This window comes from Manis pentadactyla, chromosome 1 (genome assembly GCF_030020395.1).
Source record: "Manis pentadactyla isolate mManPen7 chromosome 1, mManPen7.hap1, whole genome shotgun sequence".
Lineage (NCBI taxonomy): Eukaryota > Metazoa > Chordata > Mammalia > Pholidota > Manidae > Manis > Manis pentadactyla.
Window position 1 is genome coordinate 24,184,920 of NC_080019.1, and position 16,452 is coordinate 24,201,371.

At 43.5% G+C, this 16,452-nt stretch overlaps 1 protein-coding gene and 1 long non-coding RNA gene across 2 annotated transcripts in view; one reads left to right on the forward strand and one right to left on the reverse strand.

Moving 5' to 3' along the window:
- The window catches only part of LOC118913660 (uncharacterized), a 51,373-nt gene extending 43,332 nt beyond the window's left edge, over positions 1-8,041 (forward strand). Inside the window, exon 3 of the long non-coding RNA XR_008994921.1 lies at positions 1,005-8,041. This is a non-coding gene — a long non-coding RNA (uncharacterized LOC118913660). The remainder of the gene's footprint in view (positions 1-1,004) is intronic.
- A 1,201-nt stretch (positions 8,042-9,242) lies between these two features.
- The window catches only part of TMEM154 (transmembrane protein 154), a 57,108-nt gene continuing 49,898 nt past the window's right edge, over positions 9,243-16,452 (reverse strand). The window contains exon 9 of the transcript XR_008994873.1: positions 9,243-10,409. The gene's annotated coding sequence lies outside the window, so the exon portion shown is untranslated. The remainder of the gene's footprint in view (positions 10,410-16,452) is intronic.

A 16,452-nucleotide genomic window follows, 5' to 3' on the forward strand; every position in this document is an offset into this window, starting at 1 on the left:
ACACAGCTCAAGACACAGGAGATGGGGGCCGAACCCAGGTAAGCTGGCTCCATCACTGTGCTCAACTATGAAGAAAGATGATCAGATCTTCACTCTGCCTTTTTGTAAGTTGAGAATGTGAAGGTTAACTAGCCCTGCAGTTTTCACACCTTTACAGTCTACTTAGAACTCAAAATATACAAAGGATCAAATCAGAGATGTCTTTTTTGGAAATGGAGAAAAGGCCTGTAGACACTGCCTCTATTTGGCCTTCCTCCAGACCCCTGAGGTGCTCTTGGGGAATCCTGGGACCCCAGGGGCTTCTGAAAGACTTCTACCTAAAATACCTCTTCTTATTGACAAGTCACCTGAGATCTCAGAGAAGCAATCATTTCCCCAGGCTGCAGTTTGTCACTGGCAGACAGCAGGCAAAGCCCAGCTCTCCGGGCCAGTTCCTGGCTCCCTGGCCCTGCCCCAGCATGCTGCCTCTACATGTTGGTTAGCGCTGCTACACTGCACTTCATGAAGACAAACAAATGTGCTCATCACATTGAGTTCGAGTGTGAATGATGTGATCATTCTGCTCCTGCTTTAGCGATCTTTTCTCTGGAAAGATCTAGGGCAGATGCTGAAGAGCTTTAAACATAAATTCCCAGATAACAGTGGCATGCTTAGCAGGAAGTCCTCAGAATCAGAGCTGCAGGGTAGTTCTGTTCATGAATTAATCTCAATTAGTTTCATCTTCAAGGGAATTTCTTGTCCAGCTATTACTATTATTTCATCCCAGATATTGTTTGGAAGTCTGTCCTTCTAACCTATCCTTAGTAAGATAGGAGACAGAAATCCTAAACCACCTGAGAAATTTTAAAAGGTTCATTCAAGTTGGCAATATCTCTTTTTCTGGGAATGTAAGTCCCCAACTTCTTCTGTATGGATCACTTTGTATTTACAGATCGCCCACAAAGAGTCATTGTTTGGGTAAAGCGCTGCCGCTTGAAAATGAATCTGTGTCCTTTCCTTCACAGCAGACGCTATCAAGACCTTTTCTGAGGGCTCAAACCAGACAGATGGAATAATTGGCCATGAAGTAATAGTAACATACAATTACCACTCTGTATTTTTAAGTTAATAAAGAAATGATTCTTTGATTGCAACACTTTCCTTTGTGTTAACTGAAGGTTTACTACCTGGCATGGTAGTTTAACAACTTTTTCAGAACTCCGGTCACATGCATAGAAGTTCTAGGCAGGCTTACCTCTCTCTCTGGTTTTCCCTGACATGTTTTGTTCATTTCAACAGTGTGATACATTTATGTGGAAAAGAAGAGAAAAAAAAAAAAGAAAGAATTCACTTTTTGCCCAGTAGTGATTAAAAAAAAATCTGTCTTCCTCTGTGTAAGATGCATCATACCTAGAGTCAAATGCAAACACAGTATTGTGTTCTGCATTCCTGGGCATCTTTAGATATGTCAGCCTTCATCTTTGGTGCATTTGGCCAATTTATTTATGCTCATACTTAATTTCTTTCAAGAAATAATGCCATGAGAGTCATGAAGAAGTATGAATTCCCTCTTGCTCTGGCTTGAGATAAGGGAGCTTTCAGCCATAACTTGGAAAATTGTGGGGTAACTGAGCTGCTCAGTTATGAAAGATACTATTAATATAGGAGGATAATCCTTTTGCTTTACGTTAAGGTGGCTGTGGTTTTCATACCTTTAAAATCAGTCTTACTTGGTACTCAATATTTCTGGATCTCATCCAGATCTTATATCAGTAGTCTGGGGCAAGAATAAGAAGCGGGTAAACAAACATCTTCTTGCCTGGATGCAATCAAGTATAAAAGAAAAAAGTACACCGTCCTTCAAAAGATACTCAATTAAGAATAAATGCTGTTAAAATTGCCTCCTTTCTTCTGGTAATTTTTCTAATACAATTACTCTTAAATGGGGCATTTTCAATATACAAATGTGCATTCTTCACACAAGGCCTCTTAGATCAGAATATTTGGGGATGCAACCCAAGCATCATGTAGAAAAAGCTTTACAAGTTTTTTGCTGTGTCTACCCTAGTTGGCTAAGAACGATTTCTCTCAATGGTTCATTTTTGTACTCTAATTAACAGATTTAAAGAGCTCTGGTACCTTTTTATAATGTTTTATTGATTTCAATGACATCAAAATTCATTTCCCCAGTTAAAATATCACAACTGGAGAAGATGATTTGAAAGGTAGAGTTGACAGCAAATGATATGGGAGGGAAGGCAGGCAGGATGAAAGATTTGACAACTTCACCAAGTTTCAGTGTGAAGAAGGCACAGTCTTTGTGGGTTAAAAACGCCTACTGTCTGCTAATTCTGTGCAATGACTTGGTGTCAAGCTAGCAACAGACAGGTGCCACCAAACACTGGCTTGGCCTTGTCACTAATAGGCAACCTTAAGTGTAGAGGCCCAGCCCTGAGCAGACCCAAAGGGCCGCTGACCTGTGTAGGTGTCCCATCCCTGGGGAGGACCCTGAAGCCTTGGGAGGAACTGCCCCAAACATGCATGGAGCGGGCCTTCCAAAGCCATCACTCCCAAGCAGCACAGAGTTCCTTCTGGTAACATCCATTCCTGCACACACCTGGCATGACTGAGGAGTAGGTCGCTGTCCCAGAGTATGAGTGTGCAAGGGGGAGGAGTGGTAAAATAAAGTATAAAAGGTAGGCTAGACTGGACCAAGTTAGGTTAAGACATTGTAGCTTCATAGGTCTATGAAATCATTTTACACAAAGCATTTTCTCTTGGGTAAAACAACACCCTTCCAAAATGGCAAAATATGAACTAAGAAGGTATCACAATAGGTTAAACCTACTTTGAGCCTTAGTTTTCTCTGTGCAGATGCCCGTCGTGAGTAGCTTGTAAAATCAACCACTGTGACCATTCATGCATAGATAGGCTCTGCTGATTTTACAAATACATAGTAATGCAGCCGCCTCTCTAAGGGCAGGCTCCAGCCTGACGTTTGCACAGCCAGCAGAAATAATTTCTCACAGGAGATAGAATTTCATTGTTTAGCAATATTTCATCAAAGGAAGCTGCACCCTCAGCCACACACGCTGTCTATTTAGGAGGAGGTGGCTGCCCAGCCCTGGCTGCTTCCCTTCAAATTCATAGGCAGCCAGCAGGTAATCAATGCATTTTATGCAGGATGGCAGGGAAAATTTTGTAGGCCTTAATAGTGGGAATATTTATCTGTAAAGCAGACATGAGGTTTTAAAAAATAACATGTTGCTTTTCTTGATTATCAAAGTAAGTCATGTTTAATACAGAAATATTGAAAAGTAAGAAGACTTGAAAATGAAAAAAAATCATTCTTAATTCAGTCATTCAAAGATCACCACTCTGTTTTAGTGCACTTTTCAGCCTCTTACACAAATAGCATATAAGCAGTTTGCAGCCTGCCTTCTCACTTAGAATTGTAAGTGAGATGTTTGCTTGCTTCTTTTTTGTGATTATAGTCATGTTTCAGTGAATCTCCTTGTAAATAATTTTTAGTCTCCATTTCTGATTATCTCCTTAAGGTAGATTCCTATAAGTAGGATTTCTAGATCAAAAGATGTAACCGAACATCATGGCATTTAAACAAAGATTTCTTAGGTTAACTGGAAAACACACTGCTGTGTTTACTGGTTGTGTAAGGCTGTTTCTGCATAAGGAAAAAATACCTTCCACCAGCTTTTCTTATTCCAGCACTGTTTTGATGTTGTTGTGGTAGGTGTGAGGCTTCCTCCAGAGAACAGTTGATTGAATGGTGCTGTTCAGCTTCCTTCTGTCCTTTCAGATCTTCTCTTCCCCCACACTGTTTTGTGCCCTGCATGGCTAGTCTTCATGAACTACATCAATGGGCTGCCTTGCTCTGGGCATTCCAGTTGGGTTCAACCAATGAGAGACTGGCCAAAACAAAGATTGGAGGGTGGAAGAACAAAGCAGTTGGACCTGCTCCCTGAAGAATTGCTGTGGGTTGGCTGCATCTGGTTTTTTGTTCTTATCTGCATTTTTCTTCATTATGGTGAAATGTACATAACATTTACCATTTAAATCACTTTAAGGTGTGCAATTCAGTGATGTTAAGTGCATTTACAGTATTGTGCAACCTTCACTACTAGTCCATTTCAAAAACTTTTTATCATCCCAATAGAAATTCTATGTATCTATACCCATAAAGAATAACTCTTCATTACTTCCTCCCCTACCCTTGGTAACCTTTATTCCACTTTCTGCTTCTATGAATTTGCCTATTCCAGGGGCCTCATGTAAGGGGAATCATACCAAATTTGTCTTTCTGTGTCTGGCTTGTTTTACTTAGCATAATGTCTGCAAGTTCATCCATGCTGTAACATGTCTGAATTTCCTTCCTTTTTAATGCTGACTAATATACTATTGTACATATATCCTGCATTTTGTTTATCCGTTCATCTGTTGATGTATATTTGGGTTGTTACCATTTTTTGGTTATTGTGAATAATGCTGCTATGAACATTGGCATACAATGGCTACATCCTTTTAAAGGCCATAAATCTTGTCAGGTGGCCCTTGCCACATGGCTACCCTCTGTTTGTTCTAATAACCATCCCCTCTCCTTAGCCCTTTAGGCTTAGTCTGGCAGTAGCTCCCTACTGCTGCTACTCCTACAGTACTGCACCATCCCCTGTGGGTTTCCTACATCTACCCATGCCTTTGAATTCTTCTCTTTAGTCATCTTTCTTCAAATTACCCAGCTTGAGTGTGCCATCTATTCCCTGCCAGGTTTCTGACTTGCACCAGAATTTTGCTGTAAACCCTCTCCACTTTAGGCCTGAAATAACTGAATATCTCTCAAAGAGTACCTAGGCATATGGCCAATGCATCCCACCAGTAGATACTGACAGATACCTGGAAATTTAAAAGAATCTGTATGCTCAGGCCCCATTCCACTTCAACTGATTCAACATCTAGTGCTAGGACCTGAAAGATCTTCATTTTAAAAAAAAGTTTCCAGGGACTCTAATGCTATTAGTCTAAGGTCTACCATGAGCCCCTGGCCCTGGGACGTTTGTTTATAGCCCTGAACTAAAGTGTGGCTCTTGGTCTGCTTTAAGAATTTAAGCCAACATTTTAAACTAAACTAGCCAAAGTATTCTGAAATGAAGATATCTGAAAAGTAATCACATGTCATTCACATGCTCTTTCCAAGTTAACTTTGTTTCATATTGAGTTGCCTTCCAAATGGTGGAGCTTTTAGCAAGGAAGAGAAGAGCATGGTTTTCATAGCTAGGGATTATCTTCTAAACTGCCAACATCTTGTCCATTTTCCTCCAGACACTGTCTCATTGCATGTTAATCTTATGTTCAAGATTCAGTAGTACTAGTAAAAGACTGAGACTGAGAAGCTAGCAGCATACAAACTTCATACTTCTCAAAGGTGTTTAATTACCCATACTTCTTGTAGTATAATTCCTAACATATATGAACACAGCTATCCTTAAGTGTAATGTCAAAATCCACACTAGACATGCTATGGTTGTATTACCTACCAGTCTCTCTGGCAAACAATGGCTACAAATTTAAATGGTGCTCAGAGGCTGAAAGGCAAAATGATATAACAGGCTGTATCTACCTTAATAGTTTGCTGAAGACAACTATGAATTTAGAGTATTAAATAAGTTATTATAATGTCCTTTGCTAATTACCTCATTTTTATTCTCAATCCTGTGAGGTGGCAGTTTCAGGCAATTCATATAACTTCCCTGATCTTCAATTTCTTTACCTGCAAATAAAAGGGAGAGAGAAAGTATTTTGCTATGCTAAAAAGCATCTAAGGGCTAATCAGATTAAAAATTCTTTGGTTCATGAATTGCATATTACAAATGAGGAAATGAGTACAGAGACATTTAAATGACAACTCTGTGTTCAAACCACTTTATCAGAGCAGGATTAAACTTTAAACTCAAAAAATAAAAAATAAGAAAATAAAATTCCTGAGTAGCACAAAAACAAATAAGTAAATAAGTAAATAAGCTTGAAATTCAGCCCTGCTGGTTCTTAGCTTAGTAGATAGGCCAAAACAAAGCCAGTCAGAAGGCAGAGAGCAATTTAATTAGCAATAAAACAAAACAGAAACAAAGAGAGAAAGCATGCAAACAAGAATGGATGCTGTGAGTAAATGTTAGACCTCCCCATCACTGGCAAGAGGGAGTGGGAGTGTGGCCGCTGAGGCTAATGCAACCAGTCAGCCTGAGGGTTAAAAAACATGACAAAAAATGTGAAATATCTCCAGCCCGAAGTGAGCTGGATGGCAGCTAAGTGCAAAGGAAGTGTTAAAAATGACGAAGAGGCCCTTGTCTGGTTCACTGTGACATTCATTCAGGTCAGGTCAACCACTAGAAATAAGCTGTGGTTCTGCATACAGCACGGGCAGCTCAGAGGCCACATGTGAACACTTTACCGAGTTAAAAAGTGTCCCTTCTTGGGGCTGATACATTTGTCCAAAGTTATCCACAAATCTCTCTGTCCCCCTCATCTTTCAGATAAGAAGTTGAAACACTGTTTCCTTCCTGCTCCCTAACTCAAAAAAAAATCAATAATCTTCATTTTCTAAGCATCTTTCTAGATTCTCCGGGAGGCTGCCCTAGACTTGACTCAATTACTTTCATAATAGCCCAGACTCTGAACTGAATTAAATTGAGCTTTTAATGTTTAATATTTCAACATTAACAACATTTGGAACTATCTTATTTGTCTTTTGAAGAACTTGGCCCTAAAACACTATCATAATCACTATAGCAAGTTGCTGGTTTGAACCAGAAACAGTTTTAAAAAATAGGTAATTTCATTTTCAGCACATAGCATACAACTTGTGTTTACTTCAAAATCAAAAATTGGGTTCTACTAGAGGGGAAAAGACAACCACCACCACCACTCATCAGGCAGTGGTTTAAGAAAGCATGCTTGCAGATTGTCCCAAAGGCAAAAATGACACTTTCATTTCTGCAGTGTGTGCGGCCTTTGACCAGCACTGAAATAGTCACTAACTTTAAAATAATGTTCTCACACACCACACCCTAGCCTTGGGTTAACTGTGGGAGCCATTGGCACAGGCAGAAATCAGAAGCCAGGGCCTGCAAATCCCTAACGTTGTTGGCAGTAGGCACCAGATGAAATGAAGCATGTGGGCTCAGCAGAGCTTCCCGGAAGCCAGGTGTTACCTTTTATTGCAGTGTTACTGTCAGGCTCCCTGTCCAAGTGTGGGCCCGCTGGGTAATACCATGAGTCCACTGGGGCCACCACACCTCCACCTCACGATGAGTACATAACACAAGAAACAAATGTGCCTTATACTCCTCAGCAAATGCAATTCCTTTTTTCTTACTCCCTTCTTTGGTGGAATGGCTTCTTGATAGCTGAGTAAATGGCTACTAGAGATAAAAATGCATCAAGTCCATGTTGACAAGTCACAGGACAAGACAAGTGCAGTTGATGTTGAACTGGCCCCTGATTGCAGAGAGGACAGAAGGGGTGTTCCCTTCTTAGGCTCCTGGACCTGGAGGTCTCAGGCTGTGATACCAGGTTTACTATGTTGTGTTAGGGTATGGGGTCCTGTTGAGATCACCCATGGGGATGGAGGGAAGAACTTCCACGGTGGGGTGTGTGAGTGTGTGTGTGTGTGTGTGTGCGTGTGTGTGTGTGTGTGGTCATTCCCAGGGAAGGAAGCTGGCCCTCAGCAGGAGCTGAAGGGGGAAAGCTGGGCAGGCAGCCAGGAAGGGCAACCCTCCTCAGGGCGTCAGCCTGCCCTTGGGCCAGGCTTTAGACATAATTTTCAACACCATTCCTCTGGGGGAGGGAATAAGGTGGCCTGCCCTGTAGAGATGGCCTGGGGGCAAGGTGGTGAGGCCAGTGGATGTCGCATGTTGCTCCTCCCTGCATTTTCCTTTAGGCTTGCTGGAACACCTCAGCTCAGCCTGGTAGTGCTGTGAGGAATTGAAGGGAGGGTTCTGAGTCTTTGTCCAGCAGTTGTGACACGGTGGGGAATGCAATAGTCTTGAGTGGAACAGTCGTAAAGGGATGTGAACAATGGGAAGCAGATGACATCTGACCGCAGCCTCGGTGCTGCTTCCTCCTCTGTTGCCAACCCTGGAGGCACCTTGCGTAGCAGTTACATGTAGGACTCTGGAGCCAGACTTGGTGGGTGTGTGTCTCCACCCTACCCCTTGTTAGTCGACCTTGGGCAAGTTAGCCTCTCTGCGCCTCAGTTTGATTGTCTACAAAAGGAGGAGAGTAAAACAAAATAGCAAGAGACTCCTAGACACTGAGAGGGGACTGGTGGTTACCACGAGGGAGGGGCTGAGGTGGGTGGGTGAAATAGGGGAAGGGGATAAAGACACACCAAATCTCAATCACAGTATAAAATAGTCACATGGATGAAAGTACAACATAGTGAATATAGTCAATAGTTCTGTAAAATCTTTCTGTGTTGACAGATAGTAAATACACTGGTTTGGGTGAGCATTTAATAATGTAGATGACTGTCAAATCACTATGCTGTATACTTGAAGCCAACTGTATATTAACTACAGTTCAATAAAAAAAATAAAAAAAGAGTTGTATATCAACTATATTTCAATAAAAAAATGAAAAACAAAGAAAGGGAGAAAGTAACAGATTGTTCATGAGGATTAAGCAAGTTCATTGGGTAACATGTAAATGCTATACAAGCTTTAGCTTTTATTTTAAGATTAAGGATGCTGTTGGATTTTCTTAAAACAGGATGCCTGGACCACTGGTGAGAGGGTGAGCAGCTGTACAAGCAAGGGCAAGGAGAAAAGGAAGGATGGAAAGATCAGAGACAAAGACACCATGGCCACTGTTTCAATGAATGTAAAATGCTTAAAAAGGACACCCTGATCTGTCACCTCCACAGGAACCATCACAGCATCCTTGTTTCTGCCCAGAGGGGTAAAGGTAACTGAGCTTTCAGCTTGGACTCAGGCCTCCTTGATGGTAACAAAAGCAGTGGATTCAAATAAATTGATCATTCCATGAAATGAAAACCTATGTTTTACAATATAGTGACTGTCAGCACAGAAACCATGGATATTAGGTGTGGCGACTCACGAAGGAGCTGATAAAAACCTTTAGTCATAAGGAAACTGGCTCTTGTCTGGTGTCTTCCTGTGACACATGAAGTCTTCTGGTCTCCCACTAACTGAGTTTCCTAGGGCTGCTGTAACAAATTGCCACAGATTGAGAGGCACAAAACAAAAGAAATTTATTCTCTCGCAGTTCTGAAGGCTGGGAGTCCAAAATCAAGGGTTTGTCTGAGTTGGTTCCCTCTGGAGGCAACAGTTAAGGTTCAGGATGAACTGGTGACCCCCTCGGAGGAGCCGGCTGCTGACAGGAACTTCCACAGGGGCCAGCTGTGACAGTAGTGGGGAGCCTGTGGTGGGGTTAGGGTTTGCACGGGATAGCTCCAGAGCTAATGCCAGAGGGAGGAGGCTGCTTATAAAACCATATCCACATCCGTTTGTGCCGCCTTCTCCACACCAAACTGCTAAGCCGGGATCAGAAAACTGCCCAGACTCCTCAGGGCACAGCTGGCCACAGAGAGGAAGGCACAGGTCCTCTCCCCATGGAAACAGCCAGCACTCCTCAAGGCTGGTCTGAGATGCCGGCTCTTGACATGGACGATGGCCTGGTATTAGATGGAACCAAGGGTGACATTCCAAGCCACTCGATTTTCAAACAGACAAAAACAAATCAACAGCCCTTGCTTTTCATCTGGCAGAGTGTTTTTTCTTCATGCAGCAGCACTTAGCAACGGCTTCATCCCTCCTGATTAGTGCTGCCATTAGAGAAATGATTCCCCAGCACAGTGAGTCATCGCAGATCCTGACAACTGTAACCATTCCAGATGGTGAGAACATCAGCCACCATAATGGCCCTTCCTGTCAGTGTTTGCTGCGGATTGTTCTCGGAACCGCTGGGGATGGACAGAAGCTTGTAGCCTGGAGAGATTTATGAGGTGTGGCTGCTGAGCAATGACACAGATTCCACAAGCCACGTGTAGAAATCAGTCACTTTTCTTCAGTCACAACTTACACAAGGGGCCAGAGAACAATACCAGTTGGTATTGTCTTTGGGGGGAAGAACAAAAAGACTCGTGTGCCCCAACAACACACCAAGCTAGAAATGAGAAACAGGTGCTCAGAATGTCCCTGAAACAAGTGCTGTCAACATGCAGGCTCTCCGTGGGCTTCATTCACACTGTCACCTAGATAGATTTGCAGGCTTCAGAGGAAAAGGCAGGCATCCAGTACGTATGTCTTTCAGTGCGAAGAAAAAGAAGCCATGTGCAGTTGCTCATGCAGACAGCAAAAAGCCCAACATCTTGGCATTTTAGATTTTCAGGGAAAGATATGCTAAGTGAAAGAAAAATAGTCAGTGTTCAGAATCTGTGCAAATGATTTCATGAAACTGGTTGAGTTCAGCAGTTCCCCCCCCCCACCCCACCCCCACCCAGCCTGAATATCTGCTTGCTTTGGAGAGCTCTTGAGAGCGTACTATGCACAGCTGAATTTATTTTTACCAATATTCAAGCTTACATTATAAAAAATAGTACCAGGCGAAGCCTCATCATCATTATGGCAAAGCGAGGCGCTCATTTCACAATTGGTTGTTTAAAGTTAATAGTAGATCAACTGAGCAACCACTAAAAAGATGATGTATTGGCTTAATTCTGTGTTGTTACAGAGCTCAGCAGCTGAGTTAATATATACATGGAGATGTTGGCAGACGGCTCCTTTTGGTGATAATATTCATTTTTATGAATGGCTCATTTATTTTTTATATGTTCCTCTTTAGCCCTGCCCTCATTTCTTCCCTCTGTATGGAGCCTGGCTCCCGAGACTCTGAAGGTAGCAGAGGGAGGAGAGCTTTGCATTTTAATGGAGACAATGGGCAGGCTGCTGCTCAGGACAGCTCCAAAGCAGTGAAAAATGAAGAGGAGAAGAAATCAGGAGAACGCATTCGTGGCAGAAATTGGTTTCAGAAGTGCCAGTCAGCTGATTATTTACTGGGTCTACACCCTGTGTATCTTTGTAGGTGTGTTTGTTTCAAATCCAGGCAGTGACTCCACATGACAGTGAATCTCTCCCATTGGCTCACCTCCTGCAGGAGGAAACTTTATATGCACAAGGCGTTTTATCTGTCTCTCATCTAATCACCTGAAGAATAAGAGGAGCATACTTACTTGGGCAAAAAAAAGAGAAAGAAAAAAAGTACAGCCCTCAAAGGCAAAAGCACTAGACCTTTGTCTTCAATGTCCTGGGCCCGGTGGGGAGGCCTTGCAGTTTCCAGCTTCTCATGCAATCATGTGCATGTTTGTGGCAGGGCTCAAAAGGGTCTGGTCATCACTGCTGAGCGGTTCCTGCATTTTCTCTGCCCACCAAGCTATCTGCTTTCCTCAGATTTCTGAATGTTTTCCATGAAGGGCAGCATCAGGGTTGCCCTCCATTATTCCCCAGAGTATTTACTCCTCTTTGCTTGGCTTCCCTCTGCACTGCCCTCCTGCAGATCAAAGAGGCAAATGGAAACTTTGGAAAAGGGATGGCTAAGGAGCTCGTTGGGGCTGCAGGCCACAGCCGAGGGACAGCTGAGACTTCTTAAAACATACGAGAGGTAGGCGAGCCAAGTGGTTTAGAACTTCGGCAGCTGAGTCAGACTGTCCTGCCTGGAATCTGGGTCTCCTGTTTAAGAGGTGTGTGACCCTCAACAAGTTGCTTAATCTCTTTGTGCATCAGTTTCTGGAAAATGGATACAATCATAACACCTCTCTCAAAGGTTTGTTGAGAGGTTTAACTGAGTTTGTGCAGGTAAATAACTTAGAACCTACATTGCCTGGCACAAGTTGTAGCCACTATTGCTATCTCAACTTCCTGTACGAAGCAGTCCCTGATTTAAATGCTAAAAAATGCCCAGTCATGCCCATGACCCTAAACTAGCAATAAGAAGACTTCATCAAGGGAAATTAAGCCTCTCTTCATCTCCCTCTCAGATCCATAATGAAGGGAGCAGGTCTTTGAAAGTTATTACATCTGGGTGTTGAGGGAGGCACACTGGCATGTTCCCACTGGTGGGAAAAAGAAAAGCGTTCCTCTTGCAGGACTCAAAGCTGACGGTCGTGCCTCACTTGTGCTGGTACCTCATGACGTCTTGGGGGGCTCACTTGGCAGTGAGCAGGAGCTGCTAAAAATGTCCTGTAAGTCAAAGTGGACCCTGCTGCCAGTGGGCTCACACTTGAGACATTCATTCATTCATGGGGAGCAGTTAGGTAATATGAAGGCAGCCTGTGATCAAGCACCCCCACTGTGTGGTAAAAATGAAGTGCTTAGGAGCTCAGGGTAGAAAGAGGTCAATGCCAACAGTTCAGCCCTGGGACCACAGTGCTTGTCCTTCAGACCACTTTTCACAGAGACCATAAGGTTCTCTCTCACTCTTTTTCTTCCTCCATCTCTTCCTCCTTCTTTAAGAATTTATCTGTAGTATGTTTCAGAAGAAGGCTCAGCATATTGAGGTTGGTTAAGAACTTGGAGTGAACATCTCAGTGGGGTCCTCCACTTCCCTGCTTGAGAATTACCTGGGGTGCTCATTAAAACTGCTGATTTCTGGGCCAAATCTCCCTGGGGTGATGACCCAGGATTTTGAATTTTTAAGAAGTTGCTCAGGTGCATTTAATGCACATTTGATGTGAGAATTGTTGACTTGGAAATGACTTAATTTAGCTTCCTTATCTTACAGATGGGAAAACTGAGGCCCAGAAAAGTGAAACAACTTCTCCAAAGTCTACCCAGGTAGTTAGCAGTAGAAACACAACCTGGTAGCAGAGGGAATGCACGAGTGTTCTTACTGCAGAGAAGGTTCCAGGCTTTCTGGATGCAAAACTTTCCCAGATAAGCAAATACTGAGTTCTGTTTCCTCTTTGACTGGTGTACAGTCCTGGCCAGAGCAATATGGGCCTTATTGCCATATTATACAAAAGACATAAATTCTACATTTCCAAGTAAAATTAGAATCCAGTATATGCTCAATAAAACAAATTAATTTAATAAGACTCTCAGTGTTTATGGGTTTTGCATGTTTCATTTGGTAACTTAATGTTATTTTACCTTGAGTGTTGATACTGAATTAATGAAGGTGGCTTTTTTAAGGTATGAAAAAGACCATAAATATAACTATTTCACAGCCTTTTAAGAATTACTAAAAATAAAACACAAAACTATGTAAAATAGCAAAGAGTAGATAATGACAGTTGGGAGAATGTCAGCAATAAAGGGGGGAGGTGGGAAAAATACAGCTATAGCACAGATATCTTTTCTTTTTAATAAAGTTATCACTGACATACAATCTTATGGAGGTTTCACATGAGCACACTGTGGTTACAACATTTACCCATATTATCAAGACCCCCCCACACACACCCCATTGCAGTCACTGTCCATCAGCGTAGTAAGATGCTATAGCGTCACTACTTGTCTTCTCTGTGCTAATCATAATGTTCCTCAATCCCCTTCTCCCTCCCTTCCCACCCCCTTCTCTTTGGTACCCACTAGTCCTTTCTTGGAGTTTGTCACACAGATATCTAATCTTAACTCTAATAATGATGTCTTAGAAAATGTCACTATGGCTCCTGCATTTGTAGTCGTGGTGAAAGTAATTCAAGGCTGGAGTCTGTGACTCTTCTTTAAACTGTCACAGGACACTAACCTCAGTCTTATGTAAACAAAGTGTGTTGCCTGATGAATGGGAGAGGAGGTGGAGGAGATGAACTAGTGGAAGAGGGGTTCTGTGAGGGGAGGAGAGGAAAATGAAATCAAGGAGCAGAGGAAGCCTGCATCTAGCTAGCCCCTTATGGGAATGGTATGTTTGAAAGGGATCCGGTGTCATAGAGGAAAGTGGCCTGGTTTGGCAGGCTGCCCACCGTGAGTCCAAAGAAGCAAAGATGATGGCAGGACAAGTGCAGAAAGCTGGAGTGAGAGACTTTAAAGCTCGGGCATATAATAAGCCACCTACCCAGCCTTTTATATCTCTTAGCAAACAGCTAAACCATAGAAGATGGCGAGCTGTCTGTTCTGACTTCATTCATTCCTGTTTCATTTGTTCACTGATTCATTCAGTGGTTCCAAAAAGATTTGCTGCTTTCTAATGATAACGTTAATAATGACTACCAGTTATGGAGGGTCTACTCTGCGCCATTACCCTGTAACACAGATCAGAGAAGCCAGGTAACATGCCAGGTCCCACTGTGGGGATTTAGATCCAAGCCTGCTCCATGCCAGCCTCTCTGAATCAGCATAATGTTGCCTAAAGTGAGCCCTTATTCAGGCATGTTCAGATGGAGCTGCTACAAACCCTCCCCACAGTCTGTTCCATCCCCTCATCCAGAGAAGCTGCTTCTGGCCCCAGCTCGGCCACCCACTTGCTGTGCCATATTGGCCAAGCCTCTTTGTTTCTGCGCATCAAGCTCTTCACCAGCCAAATGCAGGAACTGACTGGATTAGGTGATGACTGGAATTCCTTGCTGCTCTAAAATTCCACGTGTCTTTGCGGGATACTTGTTCCTTTCAGCTGGGGGAATATTTATGAAAACTCACTTTTCTCTCATGACCTCTACTGTCTCATTTTAGGCTGTTGCCACCTGTGGTAGAATAAACTATCGCCCACCCGAAAGACTTCTTAGTAGAAGAATCCTTGACTTTCTTCAAGGTGGCAATGCACCCATCTAAAAGGTTACATTTTCCAGCTTTACTTTCTTTGCTTTACATCTAAAGCAAGATGCACCCCATTACTAAGTTGTGGCCAATGAGATGTAAGTAGATCAGGCTTTCAGAAGAGTCCATTTCTCTTTCCTTCTTTTTTCCGGCCGCCAGGAAGGCAGGTTTGATGACTCGAGCCCCAGCAGCCCTCTGGGGCCACAGGTGCTGTCTGAGGCTAGAACCTACATGCAGAGAGAGTGGTGGCACATAAAGCCAGAGAAAGCATGGTCTCAGATGTCCACGGAGCCACCAGACCAGCCCTGGACTTCCTACCTCCAAACTTCTTTTAGGTGAGAGAAACATAAACCCTTACAAATGTAAGCCTCTGTTCTTTTGGATTTTTTGCTAAATGTAGGCAAACTAATCCTCACTGATGGAACTACGTACTCTTCACTTTCTTTCTCTAGCTGTAACATTTCTCTTAAACTGTAGTGTTAAATTCGCTACATCCTGCTAGACAAATTGATGACCTGCTGGCACCTCTGAATCAAATATGTACAATGCTGGATTCATAATCCAGAAAACATAACCTGAAAAACGGTTTCTGCTGTGTTCCCTGTTGCAGTCAATGGCAACACCACTTTTCCTGTCACTAGTATTCAAAAGCCTGGCGTTCTCTTTCATTCCTCTTATCCAGCTCTCCATTCATCAGCCTAACATTTGGAGGGCAAATTATCTCAACAGATGATTGGTGCTGAGGGTACAAGGATAAGCCACACAGCTATCTGTTCTCACGATGCTAACAATCAGGGCAGGCATGTGTCTGTTCTCATGAAGCTTATAATCGAGACAGGCATTAGGTGAATAATCACCCAAACCAACGTGAAGTTGGAACAGCAGCAAATGCTGCCGAGTCAAGGTACTGAGGCAAACAGCGGGGGCCGGGGAGAGCTTCCACTGAGCTGAAGCCTAAAGGATGAATGGGACCTAAGGTGGCGAAGAGCAGGGGTGGCTGTGGGGCGGCAGGGGCGCATTTCAGGCAGAGGAAACAGCGCGAGGAGGCCTGAGGAAGGAAGGGGCAGTGTCTGTTGTGTGCGTTGAAACAAGGCTGAAGCACTAGGGCCCCCAAGGGGTCCCAGAGGCAAGAGCAGGGGTCAGACCTTGGGAAAGGGCTTTGAGCTTCATTCTATGATCAACAGGGAAGCCATCTGCAGGGTTGTAGTGGCCAAGGGAGGGAGGGCAGTGACCTAATCATATTTCCTGCGTCCTTCGATTTCTTTTCTCCTTTTTTCTTAATTCTCTCTGCTACTGCTGCTCAATTCTCATCCCCGGTTACCCGCTTCTCTTCCTGAAACTCACCCTCCACATCTGAGGGTCATTCTTCCAAACCCCACTGCTGATTATTTTGCTCCTATCCCCAAAAGTCTTCAAGAGCTCCTCATTCCTTCTGTATGAAATCCAACTTCCCAAGCCAGAGTTCTAGGCCCTGGCCTCCCTGCACAGCCTTGCCACCTGCCACCGTCCCTCACTGACCACGTGTTCCAGCCGAGCTCTACTGTACTGCGCTTCCTGTCTCCAAGTCTTTCCTCGTGTTTTTCCTTATCGAACTGCAATGCCATTTTCATGAATGACCATTTGTCAAACTTTCTGACCTTTGAGACCCTGCTCCAACTCACCTCTCTCCCTGAGGGTTTTCCCGGCTCTCCCCAGC